The 14,523-nt window shown below is 37.0% G+C and overlaps 1 protein-coding gene across 3 annotated transcripts in view; it reads right to left on the bottom strand.

Annotated features, from left to right (window-relative positions):
• Positions 1 to 14,523, bottom strand: part of COG5 (component of oligomeric golgi complex 5) — a 214,829-nt gene that overhangs the window by 28,310 nt on the left and 171,996 nt on the right. The window lies entirely within an intron of this gene.

Here is a 14,523-nt window from a genome sequence, read left to right on the forward strand (position 1 = left end):
CTGTGCTGGACACAGTTTATGCATTTAAAGCCAGTGGTAAAGTAACTCTTCCTTTGTTATCTGCCCACTGGGGATTGCACTGTATAAATAGGTTAAGTCAAATAAGTGCGAAGCCTAGCCACATCCACTCAGCTGAAAGACACAGTTCAAGGGCCTTCTTTCTGATGATGGCACTAGAGATAAAATCTGATGTTTTTTCAATCAGTTAGATTTATCCAGAAATGCAAAAGGCCAGGAGGGTGAATTTATGCTAAGCAGAAATAGGTAGGACAGAAGGGGTGACTTCATCCCAAATCAGAATTTATTTTGGGAAAGAAACAACTAAGAAACGAAGTGTAGCTGAAGAACCAGATCCCATCTCCAGGGAACCATCAGTCACCCTGGGAGTTAGTCTGGTTTGAGCCTGCTAGCTGAAAAGAAAACAGGAAAAAAAGCCATGCTGAAGCCAGACCTGAATGAGCAGTAACAACAAGGACTGTAACTGTTCCACTTTTCTATATCTGTCTTTAAGTATAGCAATTGATTTCTTACGCTCTTCACTTTAGTTGGGTAAACTGCTGCCGCTTTTACCTCAAAGCCTGTCTACTATTTACAGCAATTTCATGGGCACTAGCAAAGCACAGGCACCCCACTCCCCATCAAGCAGCAATTCTACAATGGGTGACATGTCAGTATGAGCACCCTTTGCGAGTATGAGCTACCAGCACACCAGCAACATGAGATGTTAGTGAGGAAGAGAGGAGTAAGGCAGACAAGTCTCCCACCAGTGAATACTAGCCAGGACTTTTGTATCATGCATCCAGGCACTAAGACAAGGACTATGTCTTATGGTACCCTCACAGAATGGTAACGTGAGCTTTCCGTCCCACACAGCATTTCAAGAAAACTCAAAGGGCAGCTGTTAAAACTGAGAAAGAAACACTGGAGGTACTACTGCCTTTCTGACATGTATATGAGGACATTCTCTAAGGTAGGAGGTTGAAATTTGCAGGTTCAACCCAGTGGCTGACTAGCTGGAGGAAGTTGCTTAGAATATTTTTTTTTTTCAAAATGTAATTCAACAGAATCTGAGGACTAAGTAGTAGATCACGTAGTTTAATGAACCAAAAAGGACACTTGGAAAAGCTGATACACAAAAAATTGTGTCACAAAGAGGAACAAGCTGACTGAAGGCCATCTGACTTGCTTCAGCCTGACATGGTCAAGAAACTGTAAGCCATGACTGGCACTGTGCTCTCACCAAACTCAGAAGTCCTTTTGGAAAATAGTTTCTTTTAGTTTGTGTCCTTCAGTACACTAATGTGGTTACACTGCTTCACCTGCAGGTGCAATCTCGTATTCGATCAGTAAATTGTCCAATGCAGAAAATTTCAGGAATGAAATTTTGACCATAGGCAGGAAATCACAAAGTAGAGGAATTAGCATTTCTATTGAGTAATTCATCTAGCCTATTTTAGAATCATCAGTTTTCCCTCGGGTTATAAAAAAATGCTAACTGAGTTTGTCTTTTTCTTGCAGAAAAGCTCAGACTACTGATACATCTTTTCCTATAATTTGTTTAGCGTTTCAAAGTGACTAACTTTCCCTCTTTCAACAGGTGGCAGCTCAGAAGAGACACTGATTTGTGAGCTGGTTTGCTACTATTCCCTTCACAGACTAAACATTTTGTGAAAAAGCTCAGTTTCACACTAAGTAACTAAGATCTTGTGTGCATCCTTATTGACAGTTTTGGAAAACTCCATTTATTTGATTACTTCAAAACAGCCTCAGCAAACGCACTCTCTAAAGGGCAGGAAACAGCATCATAATTTAGAAGGAGTACAGAGAAGATCTTAAATCAAAATAAGACAAAAGTAGTGCCCCTCAACAAAGCATTTGATCTAACTCTAGGATCACAAGACTAATGTGTTTTGATAGCACAAATTGAACTCCAATTGTCAAGCTGACATTTTCAAGAATAAATACTTTCCTGATAGAGGCAGTTGATGTGGCCATACCTCTGGCAGAAAGCAATCGATCCATCTGGTACTTGGCCTTCTGCCTGATCATAACAACTTATTATAAAGCATGGAATCCATTTACAGAGTTTCTGAGTCAATAGGGCTTGGCCCTGGGATTTCTCCCATAAGCTACAAATAATTGGGACAATTTACTATTAGGTTTAATGTTTTCCATATGGCAGAAGGAGCCTTTTACAGTGTCTTTCCACCTAATAAACACAAAAGTTTACTAGAATCAGTTTGCTACTTTTTGTAAAAATATGACACCATTTAGCAGAAAAATACGGAATAACCTGAACTCCACTAGCTATGTCACCTAATATATTAGCTACTTAGAGAGCAATTTGCAAAAAGAAGGGACATAATTTAGAGGTTCAAAGTGTAGGATTTGAATGAATGTGTCTGGGCGAATAAGGTCCTTGACTGATGAGGATAAATGAAAATTGATGTTCTGCTTTAAAAAAAAAAAATCAAGTAAAATTTAAGAATAAATTGTAAGTAAGAATTTATGTTCTTGGAATGACTTCTAATTTTTCAAAGAAGAAGAAATATTTTAAGACACGAAGAAAGGAACAAGCTGTGAGTTCAGGCAACAACTTAAAAGGTACATAAAAGCATTTATATTGCACCCTTAGGACATTCTTGTAGCTTCCAGAATACCGTGGGGGTTTTTTCAGCTTCCTTAGAAAAATGAAAATTTCATATTCTAGGAATATAGAAAAAGAACCCTATGGTGAAGGCATTCAAAATCTTATAAAAAACACAATCATTATTTTGGGAAGAAAAATTTGAAGGGACTGTGAAGTCCTTAACCAAGAAAAAAGACTGAACATCATGCTCATACTATTCATGCTAGAACAACAGCAATCATTGAACCATTCGCTATTGGCTATTTCTGGTTTGGTATTTTTTTTTTCTTCCTGAATATTTTCAAAAGTGGAAGAAATGGAAGGAAAACAGCAAATGGTCTTTCTGTAACAGAAAAGGCAGGATTTATCTCTAAGCCTTTGAATCATCTGAGAAGAAAAGCACTGTACGAATAATCAAAAGTGAGTAATAGTTCATGGTCCTTAAATAATGAGATGTTTTAAAACAACTACGCTATCAGAAAGCACCTCAACCCAGTTCCCTTAAGGAATCTCAGAGAATCCTAAACCTGAAGCACTCAGAATCACTTCTCAACTTCCAAAAATTATGCCCCTTGTATTTAACATTTTTTCTGACTCAGGTTTATCCAGCTAGCTCCAGTCTGATGAAGATTCCAAGGACAATGTGTGTTGATCCTGATACCTCTGACTGTAACAGTTTACTGAATTTTTCATGCTTGCCAGATTAATGACTGAATGATTAATCATATTTTATATGTCATCCCAATAGCTGTTGGTCCCAAGCAACTACTGAGAATGCACCTTCAGAGGTGAAGAGCAGATATCCATCCCCAAGACACATGAGACAGATCCAACATGATAGGGTGATATTCACCTACACATAAAAAATATAATCAATTTATTTAATTGCCATCTACCTCTTCTGCTATCCAGTCAAGGCATTAATGGAGATTAGAATACTTCTACCCTGCAGAAGATTATAAATGAGCTTTACATCGTCCACCTATCATTACAGTTGTTCCAAAACTGCAAAATTCCAAAGCCTTTACCATATCAACATACATTTACGAAAATCCATTTCTGAATCATAAAATTTAATTTGGTATGAAATAACTTTTGAGTGCACGATAACAAAATGCTATAGGGATTGTGCAATCTTGGGCTTTTTCTACCTGTTAGCAAAATTACATGCTAGATCTAAAGAAGTCTTTTAGTCACTTTCCCCAGTAAGATAAAATGAAGTACACAGTACTCTCAAGCCCAGCCTTTTATGCTTGGATGATTTTTTTCTGGAGTTTAGCCAGTATCTCTTAAAAAAAATCACACATTTGTTATGTGAGTCACGATCTAACCAGCAAAAGACAACATGAGAATGAAGAAAATGTTTCATGGAGTTATTTTTTAATGCAACTTTCTCCTCTAGATTTTTAATTCAATTTTTAAAGTTTAAATGCTTTTAAGTGACTTATGAGCTAGACATTAAGTATTCTCTGACCAATATAAGTAGCTTCTTAATGACTGTTTTAACAAAACTCTTCTGATCTTTCCATTAAAAAAAACTTACAAAACCTTAGCTGACTTCTGATTATTTTTAAATTAGACCTACTGCCATCTTTAGCTTTTATTGCTGTACAGTGAAACAGTAATTATTCTGAAATTATTTTAGTATATAATAGCCTCCCACATATCCTATTTAAACACCTATTAATGAATTCCTTTAATATGCCAAATATTGAATTCATATTTTTGGGTTCTCTCATTTAAATAGCATAGATACAAGTTTTTCAATGACAGTAACACCATGTTTTCAAGGTACTGATATAATATAATTAATTCACGTACCTCAAAAAGAAGTGGGGAAAACATAATCTTTCAAATTACTTACACCATTGCAACTGACCCATTATTTACAGAAAACCTTTCCTGAAGTATCATTTCACTACTGTTCTTGACGATTTGTGAGCTTATTACATTTCATACTTCCATCCGAAGCTCACAATATTCGACATTTAGACAGGAGGACTAGATACATTTCCCTGGAACTGTCAGACAAATCTCATTGTTGGAATATGTCCTGAATAGTGATTCACCCGCAAATTAAAGCTCCCAATTCAATATAACAGCATCTAATACAAGACATGGATTAATTCTTATAAGATCACATAATAAAAAAGGCAATCAGAAATTCACTTTATGTCATTACAATGAAAATTCATCATGCTTTTCAATTCAAAACTATCACAGGCCTCATAAATTTGCTGGAGTTTAAATCTGGTGCCAAAATTCCAGTGCATGAACAGTATTTTCCCTCCACTGGAAGAATTTGATTCCAGGAAATATTCTCTCTCTCCTTCTTCACCCTGTTCTCCCCTACTTTGTTGAATTATTCAGCGAGTTAAATTTAGCTATGACAGATAAGAGGATGGGTGGACAAAAAACCAACAATGCAGATACCCAAAACCACACAGTTATGTGAGTAAACACAAGTAAACATCCTAACAGAGATACAGCTCACATCTGGTTTCTTGCTACTAGAGCATATTTCATTTGGGGAACTTGTATAAATTAAATGAGCAAAAAATGGTTTTGGTTGGTGTAAGGTACATTTCTCCTTAAGAATACATATGACAAGCCAACTGAACAAATGCCTTCCTCCATAAATGAGGTCTTACTTTTTTTCATTTCCCTAAGAAGAAACCAGAATTATTGCTCTCCTAGATTAACATCCTTCTTTCTTGCAACATGTTATATATATTTTTTTCCTTGCCACTAGGCAGACAGGGACATAATCAATGGAGAACTTGTTTAGTCCAGCCCCTTTCTGCCTTTTCCTAGTCAACCGTTAAGTATAAACCGAAAGGTTCAGAAAAAATTCCTATCTCCATGAATACTCAGAGAAAACTAAGAACGAATCCTTCTCATCCAACAGTTTTATCATTGCAATATTTTTTAATATCCTTTGCATTTCTGCTTTTTTTAACAATTTCACCGATTGAGCCAAGATGTTCCAATATAGTCTCTGGATCAGTTATAATACACTTAAGCCTTTGAAATTCTGGGCAAAAATATGTCATTCATATTGCCTATCATCCAAATAACCCACTGAAAACAGCTTATTTAAATCTTCATTCCTCTGATCAAGCATGACAAACACTTTTTCTTCTACAAATGACATTATGAAAATTCCTTGTAAAGACACTGTCTCTTTCTCAGCTCAGAGTTTGAGATGAATTAATTGTTGTTTGTCTATTCTACCTGGTGTTCTAGCATTTTCTTTCCTCATCCTCTTAATTGCAACAAGATTTACAAATCAAGAAGAAACATTAATAAATTAGAGATTGTTTTTAGACGGTAAAAATACAAACCAACATCAGAGCACATTTAATTGTAATCTCAGGAGGAGATGTCCTGGAAGATCTGTGAAGTCATGTCATGACAGAATTACACTTTCAAAACTATATCACCAAAAGCAAACAGCAGACTATTTTCTATTGACTATCATATATCAGATGCACCATAAACCCAGAAAAAAAGAAAACATGAAAAAACTCATCTGCCACAATATCATAAATAGTCACGATGATGGGATGGATGCGCAGAAAGTTGAGATCTATTTTAAACCTCAGTAATTACAAACTAGTTTTTAAACATACTCAGAGGAAAGGATCAGCTTTTTTGCAGAAAATTTGGAAGACAAAAATAAATTTTCTGGAGTGGTGTGAGAAGTACATGGTCTGTTTTCTCACAGTCTGCCTCTTTAAACTCAAACCATCTCCCAAATAATCTATTTCAACCCATCCTAAATGGGTAGCTAGTGGATCAGATATTTAGTAAGCAGATATTAATTCTGAATATCCACTAAAAGTGGAAAATTGAAAAGATCATTATGGGTGACTGCAAAAGATTAAGTCACCGGAGCAGCATTAAAGAACACAACAGTAGCTGAGGATGTAAGTAAAGCAGAATTTGGAATCTTGCACCTGCAAATCACAAGTTCAAATATAAACTGGATTGAAGGATGATGAGAGATAAATTGTTTGTCTCAGTTTCAGTCCAAGTGGAAAGTGGGCATTTATTAAAATCTTCGTAATGTGTACCACTGACTATCTTATCTGAAGCCTCAGGAAGGAGCCCTGTGATTGAAAAGGTCTGAGAGAAGAGAAATTCATCTTTAAAAATGATTCCTATAGAATAGAGACAGAGCACAATGGCAGGATAATGCACCGAGCCATACAAGTTTTGTGGGCAATACTAAAAATAATTTAAGAACAACTGCAGCAGAGCTGACTTTCCATTATATATATTTTGATGCTAATCTTACGTAATGCATTTGGTGCTGATCAGCATTACAAAGATCAGTGCTCTAAAAATATCTGAACATGACAGATAGATAGATGCTCCTCAGCCTATATCTCCATCCATTAGATTCACTAAAAATAGAATATTAAATTACAGAAGGGATTGGTTGCACGGGCATCCAAAAAGGTGTCATCTGACTTGGCTCAAAGAAATATTTGGCTACCTGACGAAAGTGTTGAACTCCTGAAAAGAGTTAATATCCAAGAGTTTTCTTGCACCCATCCAGCAGTACCTGGAGTTGCCAACTCGCCACACTGCCACAGACAGCTGTGCTCTTTTCAAGGGCTAAAACTCTGGTAGAAACACCAAACGCTATCTCAAAATAAGACAAGTACGGCTGACAAGCATTACAGATAGAAGAACATGTTTAGGAAAGCATATCTTTTGAAGCTCTGGCAATCTAAGAAAATCTTAAGACAAAAAGCAACATTACTGTGGAAGAAATCAGCGTCTCCTAACTTTTGCCTTAGAGATTTATTTACATCAGAAGGAAGAAAGTATGAATTCCAGATGCAAGAAAAAAATTACCCCAATCTGTCAGCATTTTAAGCTTCCTCTTGAACAGATTTTGCATGTCGCTCTCATTCAGTCTCATTCATATATTGGCTATACCACAGCAATAAATTAAACAGTGCCAGGAAAGGTTCCTGGGTCTGGCACGTGATCATCTTTACCGCTAATCATCTGTTAGGACGCTCATTAGCAAGTTTTTTGGCCTGGGCCAACAACTACTCTCCCAAATACTCTCCAGGCTCAGGAGAGGCAATATTGCAGGGACTATCATGAAAGGGCGCCGGCAGTCAGCCATATGCTTTGGGGAAGGAGAGCCCTTACCAACCGTGAGGCAGGCTGTCCTGTGCCGGCTGGCCACAGTGCCCAGGAATGCTCCCAGGAACCTTCTGCTGACTAGTATAGACGTTACTGTTACGTCTCATGTTGGTGACTGCAAGAGTTCACAGCTAGGATGGCAAATTAAGTCCTGAGTGTCAGCCATAAACCTAAACATCAGTGTGGAGCAATTTAATACACAGCCTTTCTGCAGCAAAACCAGACACGTTTTGCTGATCCTTGAAGTGAGGCCAACACTAATCAAAACAAGCCTCGATACAAATTTGCCTTCAAACAGATGAGACCAAGCTCATTTACTTACATTTACTGTTCTGAGGACAGTTATATGCTTTTCTTTCCACACCCATGCTCTGTTTCAAAAGCAAATCCAGACCATTTGGGGACAAACAGTGAGTGATCAGGATATAACAGCATTTGACTGAAGGAGGGGTTGAAACAACAACGAATTGTTATGTTTTTCTACTTCTCATGCTCTTTTTTGTTATTTACTTTCTTAAACAATAATGCACTAAAAACATCTGTCATTAAGTACACGTTACTCATCATTATGACAGATAATAATACTTTACAATAACATAGTCCCAGTTTCACTATTTAGTACCAGTTAATTGAAAAGTAGATCTCAGTAAACTGCCAGAACAAATAAAGTTTAGAAATAATGTATATTAGTTTTAATCATAGAATTTTTATGTCAGAGTCACTTTACATTTAAACATTAATCCAATTAAAGATTCGGAATTGTTTTACAACATCTGAAATCCACTTTCACCATTGCATTGAAAAACAATGTCAGGCTAAATCAAAGCTTCCCAGTTATTTTTCAAGAACCTTTTTGTACTTGGCTAGGTACCCACATATTACGGCTCGTATTACTGCTCCAGTACTTTGCGACTGGTGCACATTCTAAAACCATGTATAACATTATGTAAGTCAGATATTTAGTTAAGTAAATGTAAATAAATCTCAATACACTACTGAGATCCAGGATAGTGAGAAAGAGGCTGCCTACCCTCTATCCCAGATATCAGCTGATGCTGACTTTTCCCTCGAAACAACCCAGAACCTAAAAAACTCATTCACCAAAGAAAATCCATACAAATTTCTTTGTGTCCCGAGTGTACAGTGGTCCATTGGTTTGGGGATCAGAATAGAGAGTTCTCTCTCATTTTGCCTTTTGGTGTGTCTGGTACCAGAGATCTTCAATATGCGAATCAATGTCCTGCCCTCTGAGGATATCGGACAACTATCTCAGCTTGGTGTGGGGACTCTAATTTTTGAGGCACTCTTTAATCTTTAATCTCAAAATTCAATTCTGTTACTGGGTCTTTAGCATTTCAACTTTGAAATATATAAAATACACTGAGTGTCACCTTATGTTTTCTTAAGAAGGCTGAAGAAGAATTCTTCAAAACACCAGGAAGGACTGTGTTCTCTGTACAGTGCTTAAAAACTTCCAAGTGGCTTATACTAGGCAAACCTGATGATCAGAAATTCCCACAACCACTGTTCAGGGTAAAATCCTGATAAGAAGCCAAGCCTCTACCATGAGCTGTGGGCAAAGGATAGATTAGTAGCTCTCCCAGAGCACTGGCCACAGCCTGTATTTTGGGCCTTCACCCCATTCATCAGCTTTGGTAAAATGTATGACACAAGTCCAACCACATTTAGTTAAGGGAATAAAAAACCAATTCAAATTCTCTATTTCCTTCCTCCCTCATTACACCCACTCTCCTTCTCCATCTTCTGAGTGCTTCCTCTTTATGATTGCTTACAAGTCTGACAGTGGGAAAGATCTCCATTATATCATCTGCCTGCAGCCTCTTGTCTGCTGGAAAGATCCCTTTTTTTAGACAAACTTTTCTGAAACATATTACTCCATAAAATACAATATTCCATATTTAGGAACGTCTCCAATTATAGGCAATCACAACTCCCACTGATTTTAGCCTTATCTACCGTAACCTTAGGATAATTCTGCCTGGTGTAATACGGCCATGCAGATTCTCACTTTGCCTGTACTTCAAGCAGACATGAACTTGCTCTGCTTGTGCTCCAGGCTGAGTGAGAGTGTTGCGCTCAGCAAGGTGCCAAGGCTGAGCTGGTCACCCTGGCTTGGAGTGGAGCTAAAATGTGCCCTACCACCTGGAAGCACAGCAAACTAAGTTTGTGTTTGACTAAAGCATGAAACCATACCATTACATATCCACATATCTATTTTTTAAGATAGTTTGATCCACCAGAAGTTGTCAGCACAATCACCCCCACCTGCTCTGAAAAGCAAGTAGGTAACCTGATTCTTCTAATCCTGCTTCTGCAAATTACTCTTTGCTTGTTTATTGGCCAAAATATACCAGGCCACTTTGTCTCTGACAGTGATGCCTTATGGTGGGAGGAGGCAGCAAGACACAGCCTCCACAAGACAACAGGAAGGATTGCCGGTGGGACTCTGATTGCAATTAATAAAGATAGTCTGACAGGATGACTATAACTCTAGGGAGGAAACTAGTAGAGGTCTCCAGGTTCAAAAAGTAGGAGAATCGCATCTTCTCTGAACAACTGCATTTTCATGTTCACAGCACAACACATTTCATCTATGTGCACTTGGTGGGTGTGTTAGTGTATTTCAATCCACCCACATGTCAAGCTGAACAGAAATAGCACAAAAGTAAAAGAACATACAGTACTTACATTTCTACTCACAATATGTGAGGTAACTGAAATCATCACTCTAAAAGTAGAAAGAATGCAATGAAAACCCCAACAATATATAGTTTGAAATAGTCCTGTGCTGGGAAGGGAATAAACTCTATGACTAAATAGGGTTCTTCCCTCTTCAATCTCTATAAGGACAATGGATATTGCAATTTATCTTGCAGTGGATCTTGCAAAAGTACACATCTTGCAAACTTTAAGAGCTTTTAACCCTCAATGTTTCGTGACTTCTCTCCACAAGACATCCAGTTCTAAGTATCAGTAAGAGAAATAGCTCTATCAACAGGCAAACCAAAGCATAGTGATTGCAAAGTTGCAACAAAGAGATTTTTATTTATGAGAGAAACCACAACATCTCAAGTGCATTTAAAATTCAGCTCAGTAAATGATAAAATTACAGGTAATCAACTAGGGAAATACAGTTTTGTCTCACTTCCAATCAACAGGTGACTACAATTTTCATTTTTATATACATAAACTAAATCTGATTTAAAGTAGCATATGAGCAAAATCAAACATGAATTTAAAAGACTTCTGCAATCAACCAGGCCTCTTTTCCAAAAGTGAATAACCAAAATCTGTTCACTTCTTATCGTGGAAGTTTACTGCAGAGTATTACCCTAGAGCAGTGGTCTTCAAAGTGGGGTGCGTGCACCACAGGCTTTATGCAAGACAATCCATTGGGGTGCAGGAAGAAAATATCACAACTTCAATAGTACATGTATGTAATTCATAAATAAATACACATATAATGGGGGTGCATGCTGAAAAAGTATTACTGACAGGGATGAATGACCAATGAAGTTTAGAGACCACTGCCCTACAGGATCCTGCCATGAGATTACTGCTGCCGTGTCAAAGGTGTCTAATGAAGATGGTGAGATATAAGCTCTCAACTATCAGTTATACAAATGGGTAAAAATTTCTCTAGGAGGCAGATCTGTGAGCTCCTATCTTTTGTTAAGCAGCGTGGATTCTCAAAAAAACCCCAAATTACTCAACTTTTTCTTTGTTTTCAAGAAATGCAACTTACTGATTTCTCATTAATCTCTTCCCTCCACTGTACTTATTGTCAGCATTTGACTAAACAGCTAATTTTCCTTATTTGGCCAGTTAAACAAGAGCACAACATCTTGTATGTGTCAATCAGGATGAGTAACAAGGTATTTGCAAATGAGAATGGATGACACCTCTGGAAAACTCTTAAATCAAGGAGAAAACTTAGTGTTCTTTTTTTATCCGGGCTACCTCACTTGTATGAAAAAGTGGCTAGTGAACAAAATCTGGCTCAGTAAGTAGCCATTACATTAAAAAGTAAGCAATGGATTACAATGTGCAAATGCATGTGAGGAAGATTTTGCTCTTATCCAAAACATGATGATCAGATTTGTTAATCTCTCTTCCAATCTGGGATAAGAAGGATGTAGAAATAGTGACTAAATGGAAATCTTGCTGTGTCTGTAATCATTATGAAGATGTTTGGGTTGTCTGATTTAGGGAAAATGTGAATAAGAAGAGACAAAATAATAACGGCACAGAGAAAATGTACCAAGCACCCTTCCTCAGCATCACCTAACAAAACACAGGATGGGTGGTGAAGTTGAAAGGTAATACTCTTAAATGAACAGAAATATTTTTTTTAATTTACTGCAATGTATAATTATCCCTTCAAACTCTGTATAGTAAGAATGTCTGCAATTACACTGAGTGAAATTAGTGCAATAATTCTGAAGGCTTAATGGCATACACCAACCACATCAAGCATCAGCAAGGGGTTATCTAAAGATTCACCCAATAGCAGAATATATCACCTACTGCTCACAGGTTATTTATATCTTATCTGAAATCGTTTGAACTGGTTAATACAAGAATAGGTCTCAGGCACAGCAACAGCTAAGTTCTTGGTGTGGGAGAAGCTGAAAACCAAAAGTCAATGGTGTATGAAGCCGCAAGTAACAGAAGCGTTTTGGATTCACAGGAAGATGACGCTTTTTCTTGGTTTTGCTTGAGTACTATATGTACAGATTGCTAGATGTTGCTTTTACTCAAAGGCAAAATCAAAGGTAAAGTTTTGAATAACATTTTTCTTGTTATTTATCCTATCTAAAGCTAACTGAAGAAACAGCGATGAAATCTTAGTGAATTGCAATTCCTTTTTTTGTGAGATTGAATAAATAAAAACCCTGACATCAGAACATCTCAATATTTTTAGGAGTGCATGTTTCAGTTTTTCACCATTCAAATCTACCTGAAATATTACAACAACATTAAAAAAAAATTCTATTGACTCTTAAAAGCCCCCCCCCCCCCCCCCCCAATCTTGTTTCACTGAGAATTCTGAGATTATTTTGTTTACTTTTAATTTGGAAGAGAACACGATTGTGAATTCCTCCAGGAAACTGAATTTCCATCTTTAGCACTGCTCTACTATAGCTACCAGAAATGAACCATCTGAGCAGAAACGTTACATGGTCACCCTTCTCAGCTTTACAAAGCTATCATTGGAGGCTGGATTGCAAGACTGAATGAAGATTGCACTCTTGGCTACACCACTAAAACATAATGAAACAGTGCTGTCTGACATAGCTCCTGTTCTACACATGGTACACATTTCAGGCTCAATCTGTCTGCCCAAAAATAGGTACAAAAAAAAAGTTAAGATGTTCTAGATTATATCCACAGGGGCTGGCAACCATGGCACAGGACAAGTGAGAGAGCCATGCCCTTTTGGAGAGGCAGCTGGAGTTTAGACATGATATTTTAGTGAAGTCTTGATAAAAAGCAGGCCTTGGGAGTGAGATAAGAAACTGCCTGGGAGACAGCTGGGCACTGTTTTTTATCAAGACTTCACTGCTAGCCCAGGGGCCATGCAGGGCTGACAGGCCAATGTCAACTTGCTCTTCTACCACAAAAAAAGGCACTATACACCTATACCTTGGCAACTGTGTTGAGCCTGTCCAGTTTTTAATTTTGTAACATGTATATTGGTAAAGAAAGAAAAAAAAAAAGTAAAAAAATGTAGCTGTGCGATACATAGTTGATAATGTTTTAAAATTTGCAGGTATATTCCTGAAGGACCTTCATGTTCATTCCACCAGTTTGACTAATCCTGTCACTTAGTTTTTCAAAGTTTCATGTTTTATTTTCAGTTGTCAAATTCAAGAAGTTCAAGGGCTCAGATTCCCTCTTTACTCCTACATTCTTCTAGTTTAAGGTCAGCTAACACAAAGCCACAAATCATATACTTGTCAGCTTATTGCTACATATACTTTTTTTCAAGGTTTCTTAAGAATTTGTCAGCTGGCTGATCACAAAATGATGTATGCTTTTGAACAAGCCCCTGGCCAGATTCAAACATTAACAGAGATGATGAGCACAACAGATCCTGGTGCTTTCACAGTTACAGCTGATTATTTTCTTTCCCAGTTGAATGCCACTATTTGACACTATGCTCCATGATAAATAGAGACACAAGTGTAATATTTTTCACTTATGATGACTCTCACAACCTACTAAAAATCCTGATTTCTTCCATGAGCAAATTTCACTCTGAAATTATGAAGCCATGATTCAGTGTCTTTAAAGGAAGACCCAATTTAAACACTATGCTCTAAATATATAGCAAAATAGTGTAAACACATATTATTATTTTAAAATTTTAAATATTCTTTATGGCTTTCATGACTGCTTCACCTATGTTCTTCTTCCATACACTAGTATGCAAACTTCCAATACAATTCATCCAACAATGGTAAACAAGGTATGTATTACTGAATTTCAAAGGTAAACAGAATCCATACTAACTTAATTGCTGCAATGATTTGTAGCCAATTGTTACAAAAAATTGATAGCAAGTATCTCTCTTTAAATGAGCCACATAGTAAATGAATGTCACCAGTGTCTGAGTTTGCTTTCAGAATTAACATTGTTTAAGTGAAAATCTTGTTTATAAATACAAGTAGTTAGTCATTTCTTGTGGGTCTGTAAAAAATATT

The sequence above is a fragment of the Strix uralensis genome, chromosome 5, assembly GCF_047716275.1.
Source record: "Strix uralensis isolate ZFMK-TIS-50842 chromosome 5, bStrUra1, whole genome shotgun sequence".
In the NCBI taxonomy this organism is placed as follows: domain Eukaryota; kingdom Metazoa; phylum Chordata; class Aves; order Strigiformes; family Strigidae; genus Strix; species Strix uralensis.